Source organism: Onychomys torridus, chromosome 11, assembly GCF_903995425.1.
Source record: "Onychomys torridus chromosome 11, mOncTor1.1, whole genome shotgun sequence".
Lineage (NCBI taxonomy): Eukaryota > Metazoa > Chordata > Mammalia > Rodentia > Cricetidae > Onychomys > Onychomys torridus.
In genome coordinates, this window is record NC_050453.1 from 37,275,828 (window position 1) to 37,301,202 (window position 25,375).

The 25,375-nt window shown below is 36.0% G+C and overlaps 1 protein-coding gene and 1 pseudogene across 4 annotated transcripts in view; both read left to right on the top strand.

The window, feature by feature from the left end:
* Rasal2 (RAS protein activator like 2) overlaps positions 1-25,375 on the top strand; it is a 300,247-nt gene that overhangs the window by 94,814 nt on the left and 180,058 nt on the right. The window lies entirely within an intron of this gene.
* LOC118593235 lies at positions 1,287-15,514 on the top strand (annotated as a pseudogene).

Below are 25,375 nucleotides of genomic sequence, written 5' to 3' on the forward strand. Positions count from 1 at the left end.
TCCTGGAACTGGAGTTATGAATAGTTGTGAGCCACCATGTGGGTGTTGGGAATTTAACCCAGGTCCTCTAGAAGAGGACCAAGTGTTCCAGACAGAGCCACTTCCCTAGCTCCACAATTCACCTTCTTAAAGGATATATTTAGTCTTAATCAAATTTGTTTAGTAATTAGCAGCTTCCTACACCTGTGCTGAAATATAAATATAGATACCTTGTTTATTCAACATGATCTTCTGATAGTTTGATTACAAAGAATAAGGAGATTTGGCTACATTTCTAGGACAATAGTCATATTTTTATTTTCCTGAGGCAATTTTTAGTCAGTTTCTGATGCTCACACAAGTGTGTGTGTGTGTGTGTGTGTGTGTGTGTGTGTGTGTGTGTGTTATGTAGTATGTAGTGTGTTTGAAGAAGCAAAGAGAAGAATGAGTAATGGCTTTGAAACATATCCATACAAGTACACAGGTTCTTAATGATTGAGCTTAGTCAGTAAACCACAGGCATTTTCCTGTCATTCTCATGTGAAACTCACATATAGTTATCCTAAGAATCTGTGTTTACAAAGTAGAAATCCTATGTTCTATTTATGTGTTTAGATCTTATCACCAGAATATCAAAATAATTAGAAACTTAAAGGACACCAATTCAGTTATAACTTAGCATGAAATATAATCATAACGGTAAAAATAAAGGGTGTTTTGCATGCCATGGATGTGGTTTGTTGTTCTGGAGAAAAGTGGTATCTGGTGGTTAGAACATAGGGTTGCTGTCAGCATTTGTGGGTTTTATTCCCAGATCCAGGCTTTTTTTTTAGAAGAAAGGCATAGTCTATGCCCACTCTATGTTTAGTGCAATGCTTTAAATGCTGTAGATACTCTAATGTTAGTGAAGACTGTATACTACTGACAGACTAATGCATAACAAATCACTCAAAATATATAAAGTTATGATAGCTGTCAGAGGTAGTGATTGTAGGCTTTAAAATTGTCTTTTAAAAGGATGTTATTGCCGGGTGGTGGAGGTGCACACCTTTAATCCCAGCACTTGGGAGGCAGAATCAGGTGGATCTCTGTGAGTTTGAGGTCAACCTGGGCTACAGAGCAATTTCCAGGAAAAGCGCAAAGCTACACAGAGAAACCCAGTCTCAAAAAAACAACCCCCCCCCAAAAAAAAAAGATGTTATTAACAAACTAACAAAGTTACCTAGTTTATTAAAAGTAAAGCAGTGACTTGCAGGGGTGATGTAGAGAGTAGGGGCAGTAGGAGAAGACAAGAGGTAGCGTTATAAATGGCACCCAAGTAGGACCTAAAGCCCAAATTCCAGAAGAGTGAGCGAGTGCTGTGCTTTCATGGGCCTCTTCTCTGTGAAGCAGAGTGTGTAAAGATTGCCATAAAAGACAAACAAGTGAAACCCTTTATCCATTACAGTGGTTGGAATAAAAATTCTGGGTTCTGGACAGCAGAGTACTCAAATATGTGGACAGCAATTTGCAGAAACAACAGTAAGAACTTCAACAAGGCCAGCCAGGAATATTATGCAGAAGGCAAGATGAGAGGGGCTGCTCCAGGAAAGAAGACATCTGCTCTGCAGCAGAAAGATGCTAAAGTGAAACAAAGAACACTGGTGGCAGTACCAGTGAGACTCCTCGGCCTTCTAGGAAGAAAAGAGCCTAGGTAGATCCTAGAGTCGAGAATGAAGAAAAAAACAGCAATGAACAGAGTTGAAGTTAAAAATTCCAGAAGTGCTGAAACCATGGCTTCTGAATGACTGAGACTTGATCACCAGACAAAAGGCAATTATTTTGTCTTCCTTCCAAGAAGAATGTGGATTCCATTTTGGAGGGTTATGCATATTTTAAGAAATCTGGAGGAAACAGATAATAAAGAGCATGTTTACTGAGATTATTTATGCAAATTGGAGCAATGTTGGCTTATGCACCTCTCAATGAGAAAAGTCTTGTTTTATTACTGAGTCATACTCATGACTTCCTCAAGTACCTGACAAGAAATTCTATAACTTTGTTTAGTGCCAGTGATTAGGAAGTGGCTCCTCTGAGTATCACTAGAGAGCTGTGTGAGAGGCATGCTCTCTCTCACTCCTGTTTGGATCTCTGTAAACACAGTTTGGTTGAGTTCTCTTGTACAAATGGTGTACTTTGAAGACCATTAGTGAATGACAGAATTGATTATTTTTTGTTTTCTGATTGATTTTTAACAAAATAATCGGAGTCATTGCTTCTTTTCTAATTTCTGTTTCTGTTTCTAAGTTGCTATCAGTGTATTCAGTGATGGACAGCAGAGAGACATGCTATAGAGCATTTTATTGCCTGGTTGAAAGCTGCTTTTGAATGTTGGTCTTTCTTCTGTTTCTTTGACACTACCCACTTTTATACTATGTTAATGATCTGATTCCTAATGCCAAGGTTCACTTCAGTGTATAGAGCTGAACACTCATCCATCTGGGCTTCCTCCCCTCCCACCGTGGTGTTTAAGGAACCCATCCTTTGTGAGTCAACCATGTTGCTTCTTAGGCATTTTAGCTGTGCTCAGTTGTTGAAGAGTAGCAGCCTTTTCATGGGTTTTGTATTTGTGTCTAATACATGATTCAGCATGATAGACACAATACATGACGTAGCTACAGTTTTATGGAAAAGTCAATGTTGTATGAGTTGTTTTTCAGATCTTCAATAAATTTTTTCTTTAAAAAGACAAGATTTTCAATTCAACATTTTATAAACACTTTATTATTATGTGTTTTAAATTTTATATATCAGCCATGGGTTCCCCTGTCATCCCCCCCCCCCCCCAACCCAACCCTCCCCCCCCCCAGCCCCTCCCCTCCTTTCCCATGTACTCCAGGATCAAGGCACCTCTAGGGATTCATTTAAACCTGGTGGATTCAGTACAGGCAGGTCCTGTCACCTCCTTCCAGACTGAGCAAAGTGTCCCTGTGTAAGCCCAAGGTTTCAAACAGCCAGCTCATGCACTAAGGACAGATCCTGGTCCCATAGACTGGGTGCCTCCCAAGCAGATCAAGCTATTCAGTTGTCTCACTTATCCAGAGGGCTTGATCCAGCTGGGGGCTCCACAGCCTTTGGTTCATAATTCATGTGCTTCCATTCATTTGGCTATTTGTCCCTGTGCTTTTTGCAATCTTGGATTCAACAATTCACGCTCTTGCAGACCTTCCTCTTTCTCGACAGTTGGACACCTGGAGCTCCACCTGGGGCCTGGCTGAGGATCTCTGCATCCACTTCCATCAGTTATTGGACGAGAGTTCCAGCACGACAGTTAGGGTTTTTAGCCATCTGATCACCGGACTAGGTCAGATCAGTCTTTCTCTCGACAATTGCCAGCAGTCTACAGAGGATGTATCATTGTGGATTTTTGGGGACCTCTCCAGCACTCTGCCTATTCCTGTTCTCATGTGGTCTTCATTTATCATGGTCTGTTATTCCTCGTTCTCCCTTTCTGTTCTTGATCCAGCTGGGATCTCCTGCTCCCCTAAGCTTTCTTTCCCTCAAATCTTGCCCTTCATTACTCCCACTGTTGTCCAGGTTGTTCATGTAGATCTCATCCATTTCTCTGTCATTGGGTGATCCTTGGGTCTTTCTTAGGGTCCCGTTTTCTAGGTAGCCTCCCTGGAGTTGTGTAGCAGTCTAGTCATCTTTGTTTTACATCTAGTATCCTCCTATGAGTGAGTACATACCATGTTGTCCTTCTGAGTCTGGGTTACCTCACTCAGGATGATTTTTTCTAGATCCATCCATTTGCCTGCAAACCTCATGATGTCATTGTTTTTCTCTGCTGAGTAGTACTCCATTGTGTAGATGTACCACATTTTCTTTATCCATTCTTCAGTTGAAGGGCATCTAGGTTGTTTCCAGGTTCTGGCTATTACAAACAATGCTGATAGGAACATAGCTGAACAAATGCCCTTGTGGTATGATTGAGCATTCCTTGGGTATATGCCCAAGAGTGCTATAGCTGGGTCTTGGGGGAGATGGATTCCCAGTTTTCTAAGGAAGCACCATATTGATTTCCAAAGTGGCTGTACAAGCTTGCATTCCCACCAGCAGTGGAGGAGAGTTCCCCTTGCTCCACATCCTCTCCAGCATAAGCTGTCATCTGTGTTTTTGATCTTAGCCATTCTGACAGGTGTAAGGTGGTCTCTCAGAGTCGTTTTGATTTGCATTTCCTGGATAATTAGGGATGTTGAGCAATTCCTTAAATGTCTTTCAGCCATTTGAACTTCCTCTGTGGAGAATTCTCTGTTTAGTTCTGTAGCACATTTCTTAATTGGACTGTTGGGCATTTTGATGTCTAATTTCTTGAGTTCTTCATATATTCTTATAAACACTTCTTAATATTTGATGCTTTGATATCCCTTAGTCTAATACTAAAATATCTTTCTTAACCTAAATAGTTAATTTGTGTGTGAGTGTGTGTGGGGGGGGGGGGGCTGGGGGAGTCAGAGTGTCAGGTAGCCCATGTTGGGTCTAATGTAGTCCCTAGCCATAGGTGATCTTCAACTCTTGCCTCCTTCTACTGCCCAAGTGCTGAGATTGTACATGTGTGTCACCGGGTTGACTTTAATACAATTTCTATTTAAGGTCAGCATTTTGTAGTTATAGTTTACTTTAGGACATTTTTTTCTGAACACAGTATTTTATGAACACTTCTTGTCCACTGTGAACTGGATTCACTTGATAGTGGAAATTATGATGCAGCTGTTTTCTTAGTCTCCTTTTGCCTGTTTCAATTTATTTGCCTAATAAATATGCCTTGAATGTTGCTGTTGGTTCCTATATTGAGAGTATATCCTTTAAAAATGCTTTTTGTTCTCTTTATAGAATTCTGTATACATTTTATTGTCAAAACGAACTTAATATATTCATGTAAATCTCATTTTTATATAGTTAATAACCATGGTATTTGTCAAAAAATGTTCATTTAAACACATTAATCTATTTTTTCAAAAAAATTTTAGCCTGTTTTTTCAGCATTGGATTTCATTTCAAATGTTTTGTAATTAAAGGGAACTTTTATCCAACAGCAAAAGTTATAGGAAAAAGACTATATATAAAAATAATTTAAAACAAGTATCAGAATTTCAGAGTAAATAGTATAAATTATGTGTGTTGCTTGAGATGATGTTATGAAAATAAAATACTTTTGAAAATAAATCTTGGGCCAGCGGTGGTGGTGCATGCCTTTAATCCCAGCACTTGGGAGGCAGTGCCAAGCGGATCTCTGTCTGTTCGAGGCCAGCCTGGGCTACAGAGTGAGTTCCAGGAAAGGCGCAAAGCTATACAGAGAAACCCTGTCTCGAACCACCTCCCCGACCCAAAAAAAAAGAAAGAAAAAAAAGAAAAAAGAAATCTTGTAGGTATCAGTGCAGTTATAAATGTAGTTATTAAACAGAAATAAATGTCAACCTTACATAGAGTATTTTTCTGAGTGAAATTTTGTGTAAATTGGTGTTCTTCAGATTTTATTTTCTCTGAAGAATTACTTTATTGAGGTTTTTCTTTTCGTTTTTGGTAAAATTATTAGAAAATTTTGTTCATTTCTAAGGTTTCTTTTAGAATTTTTTTAACCTATGCTTATAAATATCTGTCCATAGTTTACTCAGGACTTTTTTAATTTATTGGAAAAAGGAGCTCTATTGAACTAGGTCCTTTTGCCATATGTGTTAAAATTAAGTCAGTTCAGAGCCAGGACACAAAGTAGAATTTGAGGGAATTAATAAATAAATGAAATAAATAATAGAATAAATAAAATGAAGTAATAGAATAAATTTTTAAAATACCTGACTATTCTGATTGTGGTAATGATGCTTCATTCTGGAGGTTATACAATTATAACTTTGAAAAAATTTTCTCCTTTCTTTTTCGATTTGTTTTTGGAGGCAGAGTCTTGCTTTATAGCCCAGGCAAGCCTGGAACTCACTGGGTAGATCATGCTGGCCTAGAATGTGAAGTGATCCTCCTGCCTCTACCTCTCAAGTATTGAGATTAGAAACATGCAACATTACACCCAGATGTTAAACCTTTATTTCCATAAAAGTTCACAATTGTAGAGAATACGATGGATTTTTATACATAAACAAAGACTTTACTTGTCCTTGTACTGAATTTGCATAGTTATATTGTAAAAGATTGTGTCTTAGGGTTTCTATTATTGTGATAAAACATCATGATCAAAAGCAACTTGAGGAAGAAAAAGTTTATTTCATCTAACACTTCCAGTCATCAAACCATCCAGTACAATGAATTTTATATGTCAATAAAGATATTTCTACATAGGTGTCCATGTTCTGAATTTTCATGGTTATACTGTTTAGAATTGTAAAAGATCTTGTCCATGATAAAACACCATGATCAAAAGCAACTTGAGGAGGCAAGAGTTTATGTCATCTTTCACTTCTAATCAACAATTCTTCATTGAGGGAAATCAGGGCAGGTATTCAAGTAGGGCAGGAATCTGGAGGCAGGAATTTATCCAGAGGCCATGAAGGAGTGCTGCTCATTTGCTTACTTCTGATGGCTTGCTCAGCTTGCTTGCTTATACCATAAAGAACCACCTGCCCAGGGTTGGCACTGCCTGCATAAAATCATCAATCAAGAAAATGCCCTATAGATTTGCCTACAGGCCAATCCTATAGAGGGATTTTCTCAGTTAAGATTCCTTATTCACAGATGACCTTAGCTTGTGTCAAGTTGTCATGAAACAGAACCGACCTTAAAGTCACCCAATCAAGTGTTCTTACTTTATAAATAAGGGGAAAAATAAAAAGAAAATATATATTACTAAGAAATTATGTATTATTAAGATGACTGTGCAATTTGTCTATAATCTAAACTGAAATACTTTTGAAGATTGAAAGGTGGACACTAGAACCGGAGAGATGGTCCAATAGTTAAGAGGATTTATACTAGCATAGGATTTGGGTTTGGTCCCCAGTGCCCATATAGAGGCTCACAACCACCTTTAAGTTTAGTTATATGGGATCTGATGTTCTCTTTTGGCCTTTGAGGACTCCTGAACACAAACGGTACTCATAAACCCACATAGGTGCATATATACATATATATACATATATATATAATATATATATATAAATAACCATAAATAATAAATAAATGAAGAAACCTCAGAAAAGGAAGACAGCCACAATTATCAACTGCTTTGGAACAACTAATACTAGCTGAGACAAGAAGGTCCTTATTGCTAGTAAGTACCATACTAGTACAGGCCACCTTAAATCTCCTAAGTCTTGTGACCAGCCAGGATGCAAAAAGCACAGTGATTATGATTGTGACTATGTAGATACCAGTGCCTTTACCACTGCCACACTATGACTATGATTAGTTACCCAGATTCCCTTTGCCTCCATTTCCTTTTGAGATAATAGTACTAACTTCACTGTGAGGCTTCCCTTAAGTTTGTATTAAAAAAAATGTTAGTGGTTACCACTAATAGTGCCATTTTTGCTACTGCTATTACTGCTATTGATATTATTTTATAAAATCATAGGTCAGAATGGCAAGGATTAAATGAGATCTTGTAGGTTTCTCTGAACTAAGAATGAGGAGTCTGGGATCTATTTCTGTTGTTCCTGACTCATTATCTTTCCTTTTTGTTTCTAAATGTTGCTATCTAATACTAGAATTTTGCCATCTGATTACTTTAAGAAAGATGGTAAGGAAAATTTGGGAAGATGCCTTGAGATCTGTTGTAAGTAGAATAACAGTACCTGAATGAGCAGATGCCTTTGTAGACGAATATCGAGTTCCTTGGGTAAACGCCCTTGAGTGGTGTAGCTTGGTTATATGGAAGTTCTGTATTTAAGTTTTTGAGAAGACTCCATACTGATCGTCCACAAGGCCATACCAGTTTCTACTTCCAGCAGGAGTGAACACACGTTCCTTTTTTTCCCACCTCCTCTCCAGCACTTGTCTTTTGTCTTCTTAATGATAGCTGTTCCGACAAGGGGGAAATGAAATCTCAGAGTAGTATTAATTTCCCACTTTGCAGACTATTGATTAGACATTTGTATTTCCTCTTGAGAGTTCTGTTCAGTTCTTCAGCCTATTTATTGGTTGTTATATTTTCTTTAGTTTTTTGAAGTTATATATTCCAGATATACATATACAGATGCATAGCTGACAAGGATTTTTCTCCCATTCTGAAGTCTGCTTCTTTACTCAGTTAGCTGTTTACTCACCATACGAAAATGAATATATGCATACATTAAATTAACACCTTTTCTAATTTGACATAGCATTTACCGTATACTGTGACTGTAATGTTTTCAGTTTGGGCATACATTTTTTTGGATACAAGATTTCTTCTCATCAAAGGGTTTACCAACCTTAGCATATGATATTTTTCTTTCATTATTGAGTCAAAACTTTTACTTTTTTTTACTAACTTGTCTTTGACATTTCTAAACTGTCAACATTACCACTCTGGCAGTTTAGAACCATTATTAAGTAAAATAAAGTTGTCTGAACAGTCACAGTGATACCGTGACAGTCTGACATCTGCTGTAGCTACCAAGTAAAATGCATGGGTAGCCTATTGCATCGACCTCCTACAGGAATGAGATTTCATCACTCTACTCAGAATTAAGCATAGTTGAGTTTTCTATCTAATATTTTTGGACCATGTTTGACTATAAATAATTAAAATTGTAGAGAGGAAAAATATGGACAAGAGGTAGACATGGACTTTATTGTTTGTTTTAAAGAAAACCAGGGTTTATTAAAGATATCTTATAATCAACATGAACAATGAAATGTTCATGTTTTGATGTAATAGATGAAGTTTTCTTGAATTAGCACTCTAGTTAGGCTTTCAAATACAGATACTGTTTAGCAGTTAGAATCACTGACTTTTCTGTTTGAACCTCAAATGTGAAATTTGTTTTGCCTTCATAATAGTTATAAATTTTGCTCTTTTGGAAATAGTTTTCTTTGGGGTTAGAAAAATTGGCTTAGGGGTAAAAATGGTTAATATGCAAGCTTTAAGACCTACCTAAGTTCTGATGCCCAGCACCAACATAATAGCGGTAGGCACCTGTAATCCTAGCTGGGCTAAATGGCCAGCCATCTAGGGAAGATATAAGTTACAGGTTTAGTGAGATCCTGTCTCAGAAACTAAGGTGGGGGGGTATAGAGGAAAATATCAGTGCACACATACACATATTCTACACACTCACACACACACATACACACACACAAATATAGCTTTAGCAAGATCCAAGAATATGTGGCATATTTTATTTTGTGTATAGATACAGATTTTCTTCTTAGTCCTGATTTGGGTTATATTTGAGGAGATCTGATTATCAGTTTTGCTTAGAATAAATTAAATTGTATCAAACAAACAAAAATAATACTACTCACCAATTAGAAATTTAATAATAGTGAAAGATGAAATTATAATAGACAAAGATTTATGTTACTTTTTATAAAATGGACTCATTAGGGAACTTACCTTTTAGATTTTATTGAGGAAACAGTATACTGCTAGCTTTAACGATTTTAGGGTCCTTTCATCAACTTCCTGCGAATAAAGTGATTAGAGTAATATCCCAGTATATTGATTTTGAGTTCTTGTGAGGCTAAACAATATGAATTTTTGCTACAGGCATTTAAAGTCAGATGAAAGACTCATATAATCATACATTTTAAAGAGTATGTTTTATTTATTCTTTGGCAATTTTACCATGTACACAGTGTATCTTGATTATATTTACAGCTGTATGGTATATCTTGAGAATATTCACCCCACTTTCCCTCATCCTTTAACATCCCATACTTTTTTTCTTTGCATCTCCCAAAGAAAAATATTGAAGTTAACTTACAAGGAAAATTATTTTGCATTGTTTCCTTAATTCAAGTTCTATATATATCCTAAATAATTACTTTATAAAAATAACTGGAATATTTTGTTTAAAAACAAAAGGCAACTTTCTGGATGCACAGAAGTGATTGATTCCCCAGATTTCTCCAGCCTTCTTGTGAATCCTTTAACTAGTGCTTGTGTGTAATGATTATATATCAGTGTTGTCAGACCACCAAAAATCAATGATGTTAATTCCCACACGTGGCAATCTGTTCTTATTATTGCAATTATCTTTATTTGTAGTGTCTTATAAATTGTTGATATTAGAGTACAAAAACTTATTTACATTTAGCTAAAATTTGAAATCAATTATGAGATTGCTTGTAAATAATTGTTTTGATTGGTAAAACTATTATAAAAGACTCAAAAGTCTAGAATGACTCTGTATTTAATCAGATTTTTTATTAGATACAATTAAGTGGATGTGAGTTATTCATGGCTTACACGATTCATATTTTAAAACCAGACAGCTTTCTTTTAAAATATTGGTAAATGAGCTTGTATTGTAATATTAAAATTTGCTTTTGTAATTGAATTTTTTCATACCAACCACAGTGTTCCCTTCCTTCTCTCCTCCTGTTCCCTCCGCCCACCTTCCATCTACCCACCACATCCATTCCTCCTCCTTCTGAAAGGGGCAAGCCTCCTATGGGTGTCAACAAGGCATGGCATATCAACTTGAGACAGACCAATCTCCTCCCCCTGCATCAAGGCTGGGCGTGGCATCCCAGCATAGGGAATAGGTTCTCAGAAGCCAGCTCAAGTGTCAGGGACAGATCCTGGTCCCACTGCTAGGATCCCCACAGTTGTCTCCTGTGCCAATGCATTCAAGGCTTCTTCCCACTTTCTCTTCTATCAGGTTCAGTGTAACTGGATTTATGTTGAGGTCTTTGACCCACTTAGACTTGAGTTTTGTACAGGGCCCTTGACATGGATCTATTTGCATTCTTCTGCATGCCAGCATCCAGTTATACCAGCACTGTTTGTTGAAAATGCTTTCTTTTTTCCATTGTGTAATTTTGGTTTCTATATTAAAAATCAGGTGTTCATAGGTGTATAGATTTATACCAGAGCCTTTGATTCGATTCCATTGATCCACTTTTCTGTTTTGATGAGTAGTAAAAGCTCATCCACAGTTGTGGCATCTCTACAAATTGTAAGAAAAACAAGGGTTGGGGCAGGGTTCTGTTTTTTGTCTTTACAGGATAATAGAAATACCCATCTTCCAGAAATCATAAGACCTTGCATATCTAGACATCTGCAACAGTTGAAAGGAATCTATTGGTACCAATCTACATAGGGTAAAATCTCACTACCTAACTTCTATATCTCTTTAACTCTAGAAAGGTTATGGTTCTGATTCAGTTATACATCAAGCTGGCTTTGGAGTTGGAAGTTGGCTCTCTCCTTCTCTAAACCAAAGCATATTGCTAAAAAAGAAAAATTTAAGAGATTCTGTCTCATATCAAAAAAGCCTTCTGATGTGGGACAGAAAAAAAAAAAAAGTCAATAAAAAGGGACCACTGTCACCAAGGTTCTATTTCTCTCCATGTTTATTCTTGATTTTTCGGAATTCTTTTTTACATATCATGTTATCTTTAAATCCAAACTTTGTACTTTGATATTAATAATGGTCAAGTTTTCCACAGTAAAAAATAAGTCTTCTTCAATAGCAATTTCTGAAGTCTCTGGAAGGAAGATGGGGCCCCACAACTCTACCCAGTCCAGAATGATCAGCTTCAGACTAAAAACTCTTCAGAACAGTTCCAAGATGAGGTGGTCCTTCATACTATACTTTTAGCCAGAATATTAGACAATCTTATCCATTTCTGAGACTAGCTGCATACTCTATGGATAGCCCTATTGAGACCTAACAATCTAAGCTTTCTTACAGCACCCCACAGATAGAACAACACCCCTCTCCCAAATGTTTCATTTTTCTCAGGGTTATGAATGGATGGTTGTAGGGTTGGGGGTGGAACAATAAAATTTGGACTCAGTATTCTCTTTTAGAAAAGAAAAAGGGGAATGGATAGGTATAGGATATTAGGGTAGATTACGGTATTTACTAGTAAACAGATTTAGTAAAATACCAGCCTTAGATAATTTGCACTGATGTGGATTCTTGTATATGGATACAAATGCAAACTATTTTTATATTCCTATTTAAGATAAATTATATATTGATACAAATACAGAACTATATTTGTTGTAATGTACATATATTTTTTACTCCTGTTTGAAATATTTTGTATATTGATACAAATTTAATATTATATTTGTCATACTGTATGTATGTTTTACCTCTGTTTAGGATATTTTGCATATTGATATATATTTAGGATTATTGTCATATTGCATATTGTACTATATATACATTCCTACCTCTGTTTAAGCTATTTTGTGTATTATTACAATCTTGAGGTCATTGTTCTTATACAGTACATCTGCTTACAGACTGTTTATCTTGTTATATGAAGCCTTAGCCCTTAAGTTATTTTAGTAGGGAAGACCTACTTAGTTAGTCACTTGTACTTGTCATTTCTATAGTTATGTTACTTAGGTTCTTCAGACTTACAGAAACATGTCAGATGGATAGTTATAGCTGGAGTTTTTCTGGTCCTGTCTGGCTCACAATCAGGACAAATCTCTCTTACCCGCCAGTCCCACAGGTGCTCAGACCCAACCAAGTAAACAGAGACTTACATAGCTTACAAACTGTATGGCCATGGCAGGCTTCTTGTTATCTACTTCTTCTATCTTAAATTAACCCATTTCTATTAATCTATACTTTGCCACATGGCTCGTGGCTTACCGGTACCTTACATCTTCCTTGTCATCATGGCGGCGTGGCAGCTGGCAGTGTCTCTGTGCCTCAGCCTTCCACTTCCCAGAATTCTCTTCTCTACTTATCCCGCCTATACTTCCTGCCTGGCTACTGGCCAATCAGTGTTTTATTTATTAACCAATCAGAGCAACATATTTGACATACAGAACATCCCACAGCACTTGATAGGTAGTCTTCAGACACTTTATAGACCTAGAGAATATGGCATTTAAATGTTCTAATAATTTAGAATTCTGTTGACATGAGACACAATTGCTCCTGAAAGCACTGATCTGATCTCAAGAGAATATTGGGCTACTGAGACATTTCTATGTGGAAGTTTGTCTTCTTGGCACCAAAAAAAAAAAAAAAAAAAAAAAAATGGCCTAATGGGCAAAGAACTGCCCTTGCCTCAACTGTTGACAGTACGAATACTATCCCTTTGGTACAAGCAGAACACAAAAGTGACTATTGAACTCTGCCAAAACAGGATAGGATAGTCTTTCAAAAATCCTGCTTCTGAAAATGGTCTGACTGATATTCTAGGCCTGTAGCCAATTTGAATGCACCAACAGTACTGAGAAATTTTAGGTCACTGTCCAGGTGCCAGCTTTCTCTTTCTACTCTCACAAGACTCCCAAAGGTTGCTTGCATCCTTCTCCCATTTCTCAGGTGTTATTATACTCCTTCACAGGTCTTTGATGGCATTGGAGACTAACAATTATAATTACAGTCTTCTTATATGTTAGCTAGAACATAATTAGTATTAGATTCAGGTTTTCAAGGTAGGATATCTTTTGAAAGGATCTCTGTAACATGCCAATTTCCTATGTTCTAGACTCCTCTGGATTTTAGTATGTGTTTCTTGTTTGGTGTTGTTCTTGTTGGTTTCATCTTGTCTAGATCATTATCCCGTATTTCTCTGGGACAATATTTGGTAATCATCCCTATTGTAAATAGTTTTGTATTAGGTTAGAATTTTCTTATTGAGACAAAAGGGGGAAGATGTGGTGGGTAGCTGTTGCAGCTTTGACCTTGAAATATGGCCTCTAAAGTGATAGCAGTTAACTGCCACACCTGCCTATGTCCTGCCTCTGGGACTGACCTGCCCCTGGGGCATGGCTGAGAGGGAGCCCTTTAAGACTTGAGATGCGTATGTGCTGTCCCCTTCTGGATACCTCGTGGTCCTGGAAGCTGGATGGGAGACTAAGCCAGATTTCTCCACTGGATGGTACCTCATCTCTCCTGAATCCTGTAACCAATCCCTATTGGCTGTAAGTTACCCCAGAAATAAACCTTTCTTGATTACCAGATAAATTACATGGGACTGCCTCATTACAGTTATAGCCATGCTTTTTTTTTTTTTTTTTTTTTTTTTTTAATTTCTATAGCTCTATAGTAGAGCTTGAAGTCAGGGATGGTGACACCTCTAGAAGTTCCTTCATTGTACAGGATTGTTACAGCTATCCTGGGTTTTATATTTTTCCATATGAAGATGAATATTGTTCTTTTGAGGTTTGTGAAGAATTGTGTTGGAATTTTGATGGGGATTGCATTGAATCTGTATATTGATTTTGGTAAGATTGCCATAAGACTCACTTTTTAAGATGTGAAATATAACATTAGTATGGCTTCTGCAGTACTCCAACCAACCATCATATAAAAAGGCATCTAGTATGGTTTGCCCCTAATTTTCTAATGTTTCTAGAAATAAGTTTCTAGTCAAGTGTTTGTCTTGTCCCTTTTCACCAGTAAATGTACACTGCCTTTTTCTCACATCTGAACATCTGTAGCTATTAAGATTATTTATTCCTCTCTCTTCTTTACCCTTCTTGTTCTTTTTTAATGAATATCATATTATGTTAGTATTATTTGATTACATAACAACCACAAGGGACTCTGTGTCTGTAATGTCTAGTAGTCCAAAGACAGTGCACTTGCAGTACCACTCAGCAAATTTTTAATGGCACACTTAAAATAGTCTTTCATATCTACATAGTTAAATTCTTTGTTGCTTACAGTCAACAATGGGTAGCTTCCTCCTTTGCACCAGGGAATTTAAGCTTGAATATATACGATTCTTAGAGAATGTTTGTCAAATATATACTATATGACTCTACATATATAAACCTTTGCTCTCGTAGTTGCTTGTCTTGGAATTTATACAAGCAATAATCAAATATTTTAACTTTTAGTGTTATTTTAAAATTATTATTTATGTGAATGAGTGTTTTGCTTGAATATGTTTGCATACTATATATGTGTCTGTTGCCCACAGACCACATGAGTATATCTTCTGAAACTGGGTTACAGATGGTTATGAGCTTTTATTTTTATTTTTATTTATTTATTTATTTATTTATTTATTTTTGTGTGTGTGTGTGTGTGTGTGTGGGTAGGTAGGTAGGTAGGTAGGTAGGTAGGTAGTGCTGGAGTTTGAACTCAAGGCCTCACACATATGAGACAATTTTCTCCCACCTAGGTATCCTTCCTTCATCTCCTGTAGATCTTCAACACTAAAGAGTAGTTTTATCCAGTCATGTCTCTCTAACCTGTTCTTCATGGGAGAGTGCTTTTGTCATTTGCCCTCCTCCATGAAGCTTGTGGATGTTCTTACCCATCTTCTTTTTGTTCCCTCAGATAGAGTAGAAACCAACATCGTGGAGCTGATGAGCTTATTGGCTGCTTCAGACTTAGCTTTTGAAAGCAGCTCTAGTAATGAAACGGAAACCAATGTGAAAATTTATGAGATGATAACAATTTTCAGAAGTTAAGATACTTCCACTTGAATTACTTTTACCCAGTGCTGACATTGATAAAATTAACTGCACATTTATCATAAAGTGTCTTTAATAAGCATGTCTCTTATAGTGCTTCTTAAACTTTCCCACTTGTAATTTGTTTTTACCCAAGAAAATTTAAGCAGCCTAAGTATATAGACTTATAGACTTATAAAGGTAGATCTACAAATACAACATTTAATAATAAATCATAAATTTATTTAAAAACAATTCTTTGGTATATGTATAATCTTACCATTTGTTAAAGAGGAAAGCAAATTTGTATATTAATAAGATGGATGTATTTTGTTTATATATGATATGAAGTATTCCAGCAGTGCTCATTGGCATTTTATGACATGTACTACATGCTCAGTGAAAGTATGCATACTATGTGTTCAGAACCAAGGGTGTGGTGATGTCATGGTTGCAACACTTGCAAATAGTGCCAGAATGTGTTCATTACACATTTGATTTTTTAATTAGTTTTTGGTCATTACACATTCAGAAACTTTTTACTGTTGCCAGATTTTTTGGAACCCCTATGTGAAGTAACAACTTACAGTTTAACAGGCTGTGGTCTATTGAATATGGAAATAGCTTTGCAAATAAATTTTGGCTTGATAAAGATACATAGGTGGCAGAGTTCACAGTGAATTTCACATCACAAAACCCCTAATCTGGTTCTGATCATAATTATGTTTTAAACTTTCTTTGGCTTGACAATTTTATTACTATTTCTATGACTAAATTTCATTGGTACATGAGAATTGGCACTGAAGGAATATGCTTGTTAGTTATGGAGGCTCTAAAGAACTCATGTAAAGTCATTTGGTTTCTCAAGTTCAAAATTAAAAGGACAATTTTATCTTCTTTTCTTACCCTTTCAAGATCTTATAAATATTCTATCATATATACAAACCAGTCCTCATTACTGTTTATTTTATTTTATTTGTTTTAAAGATTTGTTTATTTATTATTTATACAGTGTTCTGCTTACATGTTTGCCTGCAGGCCAGAAGAGGGCACCAGATCTCATTACAGATGGTTGGGAGCCACCATATGGTTGCTGGGAATTGAACTCAGGACCTCTGGAAGAGCAGCCAGTGCTCTTAACCTCTGAGCCATCTCTCCAGCCCTGTTTATTTTATTTTTATTTTTTGTTAAAGCTGCTACTTACACTCTCTTTCATTGTCCTTAAAGCTTGGCATTGTTAGAGTATGAAACTGAAGCATTATAAGGAAACAAACCAGAAGATGTAGAACATTCAATTCACACAGCTCAGATCTTCTCATTGCTGAGTCATTATCAACGGCCTTTTGGAAAGTATTGCAGTGTTCATGGATTCTTTGTTTTCAGTGTCTGTGAACTGTGTTTTCTTTTAACTTTGCAATTTTCATTTTTGAGAAATATGCACTGAAAATATTTACCACCTAAAATAAGGATGTCCAGAATTTTAGTGACACAAAATTAATGAAAAATGTATTCCAGTGACAGATTTAAAGTAAATATATTTAGTTACAGAAGAACTTGGCTTATATGCTACATTGCTGCACATAACCATCTTTCTTTCCCCCTTTTCCCCTCTATTCCTCCCTTTTTTTTTTCTTGTTCCTCTTTTCTTGTCTTTTCTTTCTTTCAGTTTTTGGAACTGATGTGAAGCCTAGGTTGGTTGTAGACTTTAACAGTCTCTTTCTTGAATACTGGAATTACAGGTGTGCTTCAGCATACCTTTTCTTCCTTCCTTCTTTCCTTCTTTTCTTTCTTCCTTCCTTCCTTCCTTCCTCCCCTCCCTCCCTCCCTCTCTCTTTCTTTCAACATTTTAAAAGATTTGTTTATTTTATGTTTAAGAATGTTTGCCTGTATGTATGTATATGTACCATAAGCATGAATGGTACCTTTGGAGGTCAGAAGAGGGCACTGGGTTCCCTGGAACTGGAGTTAACAATGGTTGTGATCCACCATCTGGGTGCTGGGAACTGAACTCAGGTCCTTTATGGAAGGACCAGTGAGCCATCTCTGTAGTTTTAGCGTACTTCTTAAGAAGAGACTTTTAAGAACTTGTAGACTTGTTTGATTTTTAACAGTGATGTAATTAATCACTTAATGCTCAGCCTATATTTCTGTGTTGCAGTAGTTACTCTAGCTAGAATAAACATTAAGTTCATAGTCATTAAGTTCAAGTCTAATAGCAGAGAGTTAAAAAAAAGCTTTTCTAGGAATAATGCATAAATGGCATATTATTCTTTCTGTTCCTGCACAACACAGAGGAACATAGATGTAAGGATTAATTTACAGTATTTGTGTTCATGACATTAAAACATACTGTAAAGTTTCATGCAGTTCTTAATCTTTCTGTTTTTCTTGTCATGTTGAAAATATAAAAGTGAATGGATGCTTGGGGGACATTATTATATTATTTGGATGAATTATTGGTTGGAAAATCCCTGTTTCTCTCTGATAGAAATTGCCTAAGAGAGAAAGTGGACAGGCTTCTTGTGTTGGTAGGAAGGTCTGGTTTTGGGCATTGCATAATTATAGAGTATTTCATGGTCTTGGTATCCCTGGAAACAAAGTGTTTTTGATACTAATGGTGCTTGTATTTCAGTGCTTTTATACAATATGTAGATCTGCACAATGAATATCTTGTATTTGGATGTATAGGAAAATTAAGATAGTTTTTAGGATTTCAAGCATGTGTATGTACACACACATGCTCACTTGTCTGTGTGTGTCTTTGGGGCTTTCATTTTAAGGAGTAAAAATCTTTAATCATTTGAGTTTGGTTTCAACTTAAATAATATTATCCCTACATTTCTTAGTGCTTTATGTTTGAGAAATGTACACACATTTCTTTTGTACTAACTGAAATTTGTTTAGGATTAGTTACTCGTTCCAAGTATAACTGTCATCTGTGTTGCGCCTAGAGGCTTATGTGGCTGGGAAGTTTGGAAGTCATCGGGGAGATTAAAGCAGCAGTGTTAGAAAGATTTCCCTTTTCATCATCTTCCTTTCTTCCTCTCGTCTGAGAGGAGTTGGTGGGCTGTTAAGCTGCTTGTTCTTTCCTTGTGAAATTTGCATTCAGAATGATATACCATTTTTTGGTGCAGTAGTGTACCAAGATCTACTTGATAGAATCAGAGGAGTTTTCTTTTGGTAAAGCAAACTGTGCAGTATTTTTCCCCAGTATATTTAAAAAAAAAAAAATGTGCTTATATTTATCATAGACTCCTGACAATTACTCAGATTCAAACAGTGTTCTTCTCTTACATACATGTATTACTCTGTTTTTAGCATTAATATTTTTTGGTAGGAATACCAAACAAATTCATGTATTAGATGTATTAAGTAAAAAGACGAGCTGCTCATCTTTCTGAGGACTTAAAAACACTAGGCACTATTTTTAGTGCTTTATATTTGTCTGTCATCAATTCCTAGTATAACCCTGAGAGGTTGAAACTACGTTGTTCTCATCTTACAGCTGAGAAAACTGAGAATCTAAAGTAAAGGGTCTTAACTAGGAGTCACAGTTGAAAAGAGACACAGAGATTCTTTTTAATGTAGCCAGCTTACTAGAAACCTGTTCTTAAGCTCCTGATCTTGTTGTTTATGACCAACAATAACATGATTGCTAACATTTATCGACCACTTCTCTATGTTCTAGAAATTACTCTCACCTCCTTCTAATGTGTGAAGTTCTGTCATCAAATAATCTAAGATGTGGATATAGGTTTTGCCATGGCTCCAATTTAACCTTGATCCTCCTTCTGCCTGAGTTCTGTTCTTTGGTTGGTTCTTCTAGCATTTCTGCAAAGCATTCCTATATGCTAAAAATCAGTGATGTACTGAGTTGTGCTACGCATGCAGCTCTGTAATAATCCAAGGACCTGTCACTTTTCTTTAAGTTAGTATCACCTTCTGGCACAGTAAAACACTCTATTATTTATCTTACAGGAGAAACACAAACCCATAGAGTTACATGAGACATTCAAGTTTCAACCTGATGTCTCAAATGCTACTTAGCTATTTATAAAGAAAATTAAATGTCTTGTAATCAGCTTCTCCCTCTGTGATGGTTTGAATAAGAATGGTCCCCATAGGTTCATACATTTGAACACTTAGTCACTGGGGAATAGCACTATTTGAAAGGATTAGAAGGATTAGGAGGTGTGGCCTTGTTGAAGAAGTGTGTCACTTGGGGGTGGGCTTTGAGTTTTCAAAAGCCCGTGCCAAGCCCAATGTTTTTAAGGATGCGGATCAGACTGTAAGTAGCTTTCAGCTACTGCTCCAGCGTCATGCTTCCTGCCATGATGATAATAGACTAAACTGAAACTGTAAGCAAGCCCCCAATTAGATGCTTTCTTTTGTAAGAGTTACATTAGTTATGGTATCTCTTCAAAACAATAGAATAGTGATTATGATACCTTCCTTTTGAGAAGTTTTACTTTGTAGCATATAAGGCAGGCCTTACAATCATGATCCTCCTGCCTAATCCTGCCAAGTGCTGGAATTAGAAGTAAGTATAACTGGTTTTCTTTACTGATCTCTGTGTTCTTTAAATAGACTTAAACTACCCCCAAATAGGCACTGTCCTAATCCATTTGTTATAAATAATAGTAGATGAGGTTACACCTCAAAAGACTCACTTAAAGTTGGCAGTCCTATTAAAAGTCTGCACCATGGAAGAAAGTTGAAATTATAGAAGTATTGAGGGATTTAATATTGCTTTCCTTTTTTTATCCATGAGGTTGACGTTAAGCACCATAATTTTGGAGTTTCCTTTTAACCATTTTGTAATTTGGCAGGACCTAGCCATTAAGGTAGATAATGTAACTTTTAAGTTTGATTCTTAGTATAATTGGTTGATGCATTGGTCCAGGCTACATGAATAAAAATAAAGAATATTAAACTTTCCTACTCTCACTCAAACTCCACCTTCATCTAACTTATGTTCACAAAGTTATTAACTTTCAACTTTTTCAGAAGTTTTGTTTTCTACTTGTTTTTGAATTTTTAAGTAACTCATGTATTCACACATAAACCAATAGGCTTACCTATAGGCCACCACATCCATCCAGCCTTTACATACAAAACTTCTTTAGTAAAACATTCCTTTACTTTGAATCAGGTTTTAAAATTTTCAACTTAGATGTACAGTCATGATGTCATTCCCTTATAAAAGAAGGAAATTGAGAAAATAATTTCAGAAAGGTAATATCACTTGCTAAAGGAAGAATAGTTTGTTACACTGGTTTGTCACACCAGAGATATAGAGATAGATAGATAGATAGATAGATAGATAGGTAGATAGGTAGATAGGTAGATAGGTAAATAGAGTCTATAGACAGTCAGCTTTCTCAGTCTTTGGACACCAATGGATGCTCTACATTCCATTGGATTTTGATAGCACCTGTCTATTATTGTCATGGATTCTACAGATTAAGAGCTAAATTCTATAGTACTGCCTCTACTTAGGCCATTTTCAATTCCTGAGCCTCTGATACTTAAGACCAATTTGAGTACAAAAATCAGAGGCTCTGTCATGTACCATTTTTTAGATTTGCTAGTTTGTTATTATACTGCACAGAAGTCAAGGAACCCGTACTAGTGGGATAGTATAAAAGAAACAAATGAGGCTGGGCGGTGATGGCACATGCCTTTAATTCTCAGTACTTGGGAGGCAGAGGCAGCCAGATCTCTAGGAGTTTGAGGCCAGCCTGGTCTACAGAGCAGGTTCCAGGACAGTCAAGGCTGCACATAGAGATCCTGTCTTGAAAAAGCAAAACCAAACCAAACAAAAAAAGATATCAACACCATACAACCTCCTGCGTGGGCCCTGTTGTATGGTGTGACTCCTTCCCGCCCTTTTTTAAAATACAGCAGGCACTAGGTATTTAAATATAGGAGCCTATGGAAGCCATTCTTATTCAAACTACAACACTTTCATTTTTACCTTTTCTCCTTTGTGACCTTCACACATTATTTCTTCTTTATATTCAGTTTTCTTATTCTCTGTAGTGTGAATGTGTATCTTCATTCTTTAGCTTCATTATCTAAATATTCACTATACTGACTGAGAGGTTTTGTTTTGTTTTGTTTTTAGCTTAAATTAACTAGTAATAGTCAAGTATTACTAAAAGGAATTCACATGTGTATTTGGGCCCCAAACTACAAATTGTTCACAAATCTGGATGAGGGCATATTCAGTAGGTGCACTGTCCTATATCGGCTCTTTCCCGAAAGGATTTTTTTTTTTATAATTTTGTTTTTAAAAAATTGTGTGATATCTGTTTGTCTATCCATCCATCCAGCGAGCTAGCCAGCCAGCCAAGATAGGGTTTCACTTTGTAGTTCCAAATTAGTCATGAACTTACTGTGTAGCTCAGGCTGGCCTCAAACTCCTAAAAGCTGTGGTTATAAGAGTGAGCCACCATACCTGGCTTCAGTCTTTCCATCTTCTAAAATAATGAAAACATATGCAAGCTAGGAGGAGTGAGAAAACTCCTCCTGAGAAGAAGAAATGATAAAAACTAATGAGGTACCAAAGGCAGAAAGACAAGATATAACCTTGGCCATGCAGGAGTCATTATGTACTATGCATATGCATTTTTTATTTGTGAGAAAAAGTAAAGACATTCATGGTGCTGGTTTTTTATAAAGTCTTTAATTTTTAATGTTTACATTCATCATCTATCTTTAATAAATCATTATTTATTAATCTTAGAGTATGTTTGCACTATAGAATGAGAACATGTATCTGAAACTATAATTATACTTACCAACAAATTCATTAAATATCAAAGAATTTGTGTTGGCATTTTAGTATGAAATCTTTACACAGAACATTAGTTACATAGAACATTAGTGATCCTCAGTGTTTGGGGGAAATTAATAGTTTTATATGAACTTGTTAAATTTTACTTTCTTATTTAAAATCATAGACTGCTTCTTCCTGTTGTATTAAGATTTGCCATCTGGCACATTTTCAGAAATGGATTATGTTTAAGAATGTCTGGTCTATATACTTATGTTGATATATCACAAAGAAAAAGCTGACTGTTGCTTTTTACTGCTTTGTAGCCTTCTACTGTAGGTGTTTCTTCCCTCTCTCCTTCTTGAAGTTTTTGTTGTTGTTATTTGTTTTGTAAAGTAGAATGATTTTTCACTTCTAATTCAGATCAGTGTACTGCATCAGAGCAAAGCTCATTGAATTGGATTGTTCTTTAACTGGATTCATTAAAAAAAGACTTTTCACTGTGTGTGCAGTGACTTATTATTCAAACAGGTTACAATTTAGGAAAGATGCATACAAATTTTATTTCAGTTGCCACTGTGCTTTAGAGACAGGTAGAGCCATTAAAAGATTTTTAATGTTGTCAGACCTTCTCAGCTTGTCTGCCTTCTTAAGTAGAGATAATGTCACAGTGCAGGCTGTATAGCCATTTTTAAAAGTGCAGACATTGATAGTTCGATAGTGATAAACCACTTACTCTTTTTCTCCTCTCCTCACTAAGAATCACATTCTTTTGCAAGTTCTAGCCTTCCTCCAGAGCATCTGCCCCTACAGAAGACATGATGAGAGTCAACTCAAATAGAGACAAGTGTGGGATATATTGATATAGCAAGAGGCACTAAATATAATCAAATGAATGCATGTGACATGCTTTCTAGAGTCTTAGTATAGTTCATTTTTCTACCTGTAACAAATGTGTTGCTCAAAATGGACCTACAGTTTTGATTATTTAGTAATAATAGAATATCATGGTCATATTTTAAACAACCAGACTAGTATTTTCTTATACTTCAGTTAACACAATATAATACTTTAAGAAAAATTGCATATGAACGCTTAGAGTTAAAATATTATAAATTGGTTGTTTTGTGCACTTTTTTCCATTTAAGAAATTTAATAAGAACAATAGGTGTATTTGATCTATTGCAATTAAAATATAGACTGCAATGGACTGCCATTTATCATCTTGACATTGACATCATTCATAAACTCAGTTTAGTTATCAAGGTCATATAGTTGCTTAAGCAGTGCTTGACCCAATGTGGGAGTTATGGGACTTAATCTTCCTAATGCATGTCTGAGAAGTGTAAGACAAGCATATGATTTTTCTCTGCCTGCTGTTGACAGCATGTGTGATCAAGGACAATATACAACTAAGGCAAAGATATAGATGAAGCAAGGTAGGAACATCATAGGAATTGCTTTAAATCCCAGATATCTTAAAATAAATAATAGGAAATTCATTTGAGTGAGCTCTGTTATTCAGGGCGATGTTTCCTTCTTTACAGATGCAGTTTTTTTAATATACCAAAACCAAGTTCTCTCTTCGCAGAACTTAATACTTAGAGAACTCATTCATCCTTGTGGTACAGCAGAGTTAGAACTTCTGTGCTTGAGTTATCCTGCTGCTGAGACTGAGAGTCAAGCTGCAGAGAGACTCTCCAAGTGTTCCAAGGGAAATTACCAGAAAGAATTATACTATCACTCTCTCCCCTCTTATCCCCCCCTCTCCTCTCTTTTATCATCTCCCTCTCCTCTTATGAGGGGTAATGGTGAGCATAGGAACTTACTGACTAGATACCAGTGTTTAAGTAATATGGAAACTAGGCCTATGTGTTTGAATAGTAAATTAACATGATTTTTGTAAGGTTCAAAGATGCAATATAAATTTGTTTTAATAAATAATATCTCATAATGAGTTTTCAGTAATGTAGAAACAAATATTTTTGATTTGGTGAATTTATATCTTAAGCATATTGACCTATCATTAATGTCTTTATTATTCTTTAAGTTCCATGGAGCTTTGTTTAAATTTGCACTAAGTCCATTGGTATGTATAAATTAGCATGTAATATGTTACCCCAAAGTTTCATTGTTTGTCAGGATAAAGCAAAGTTCACAGGCAACAGGTTTTATCATTCTGACAAAATTTAGGTGTTTGGGTAACAGGATACTTCCTGACATTTCAATAGAATAGAAAGTAGACAGTAATGAAGAGAAAAATTAATGACCAGAATGGATTTGACTTTTCTTTTTCTGCTTTAAGAATAAAGGAGAGGGGCTGCAAAGAGGGCTCAACAATTAAGAGCACATATGCTCTTCTCAAGACCCAGCATTCAGTTCCCAACACCCAGGTCAGTTGGCTCACAATTGCCTGTAACTCCAGCTCCAGGGAATCTGAAAGACTCTTTTGACCTTAAAGGGCACTGCATTGAGGTGCACGTCTATGCCTTCCTCCTTCTCCCCCTATGCATGTAATTTAATAAATAAAAAAAAAAAATAACATTTTTTTAAAAATAAAGTACAGTGAAGGCTGGGTGTAGATGAAGTTTTTCTGTGTCCCACCTGTCCCATGGTCAGGACAAATTTCTCTCACCTACCCATCCTACAGCTGCTTGGACCCAAGTAAACATACAGAGGCTTATATTAATTAAAACTGCTTGGCTATTAGCTCAGGCCTACCACTGACTATCTCGTACACTTAAACTCAGACCATTTCTGTTAATCTGTATGTTGCCACGTTTTCCATGGCTTTACCTGTGTGCCATTACATGCTGCCCCCTAGACAGTGGGCTGGCATCTCCTGACTCAGCCTTCCTCTCCCAGAATTCTCCTTGTCTTCTTATCCTGCATATACTTCCTGCCTGGCTACTAGCCAATCAATGTTTTATTAAACAAGTGTACAAAAGCATTATCCCACAACATTTCTCCTTTTCTGTTTAATTAAAAATGAAAGTTTTAACTTTAACATAGTAAAATTATATGTAATAAAACAATTATCAAGCAAGAATTACAGTTACAATATCTAGTCTCTTTATATTTGGCAAATTTAAAGAAAATAT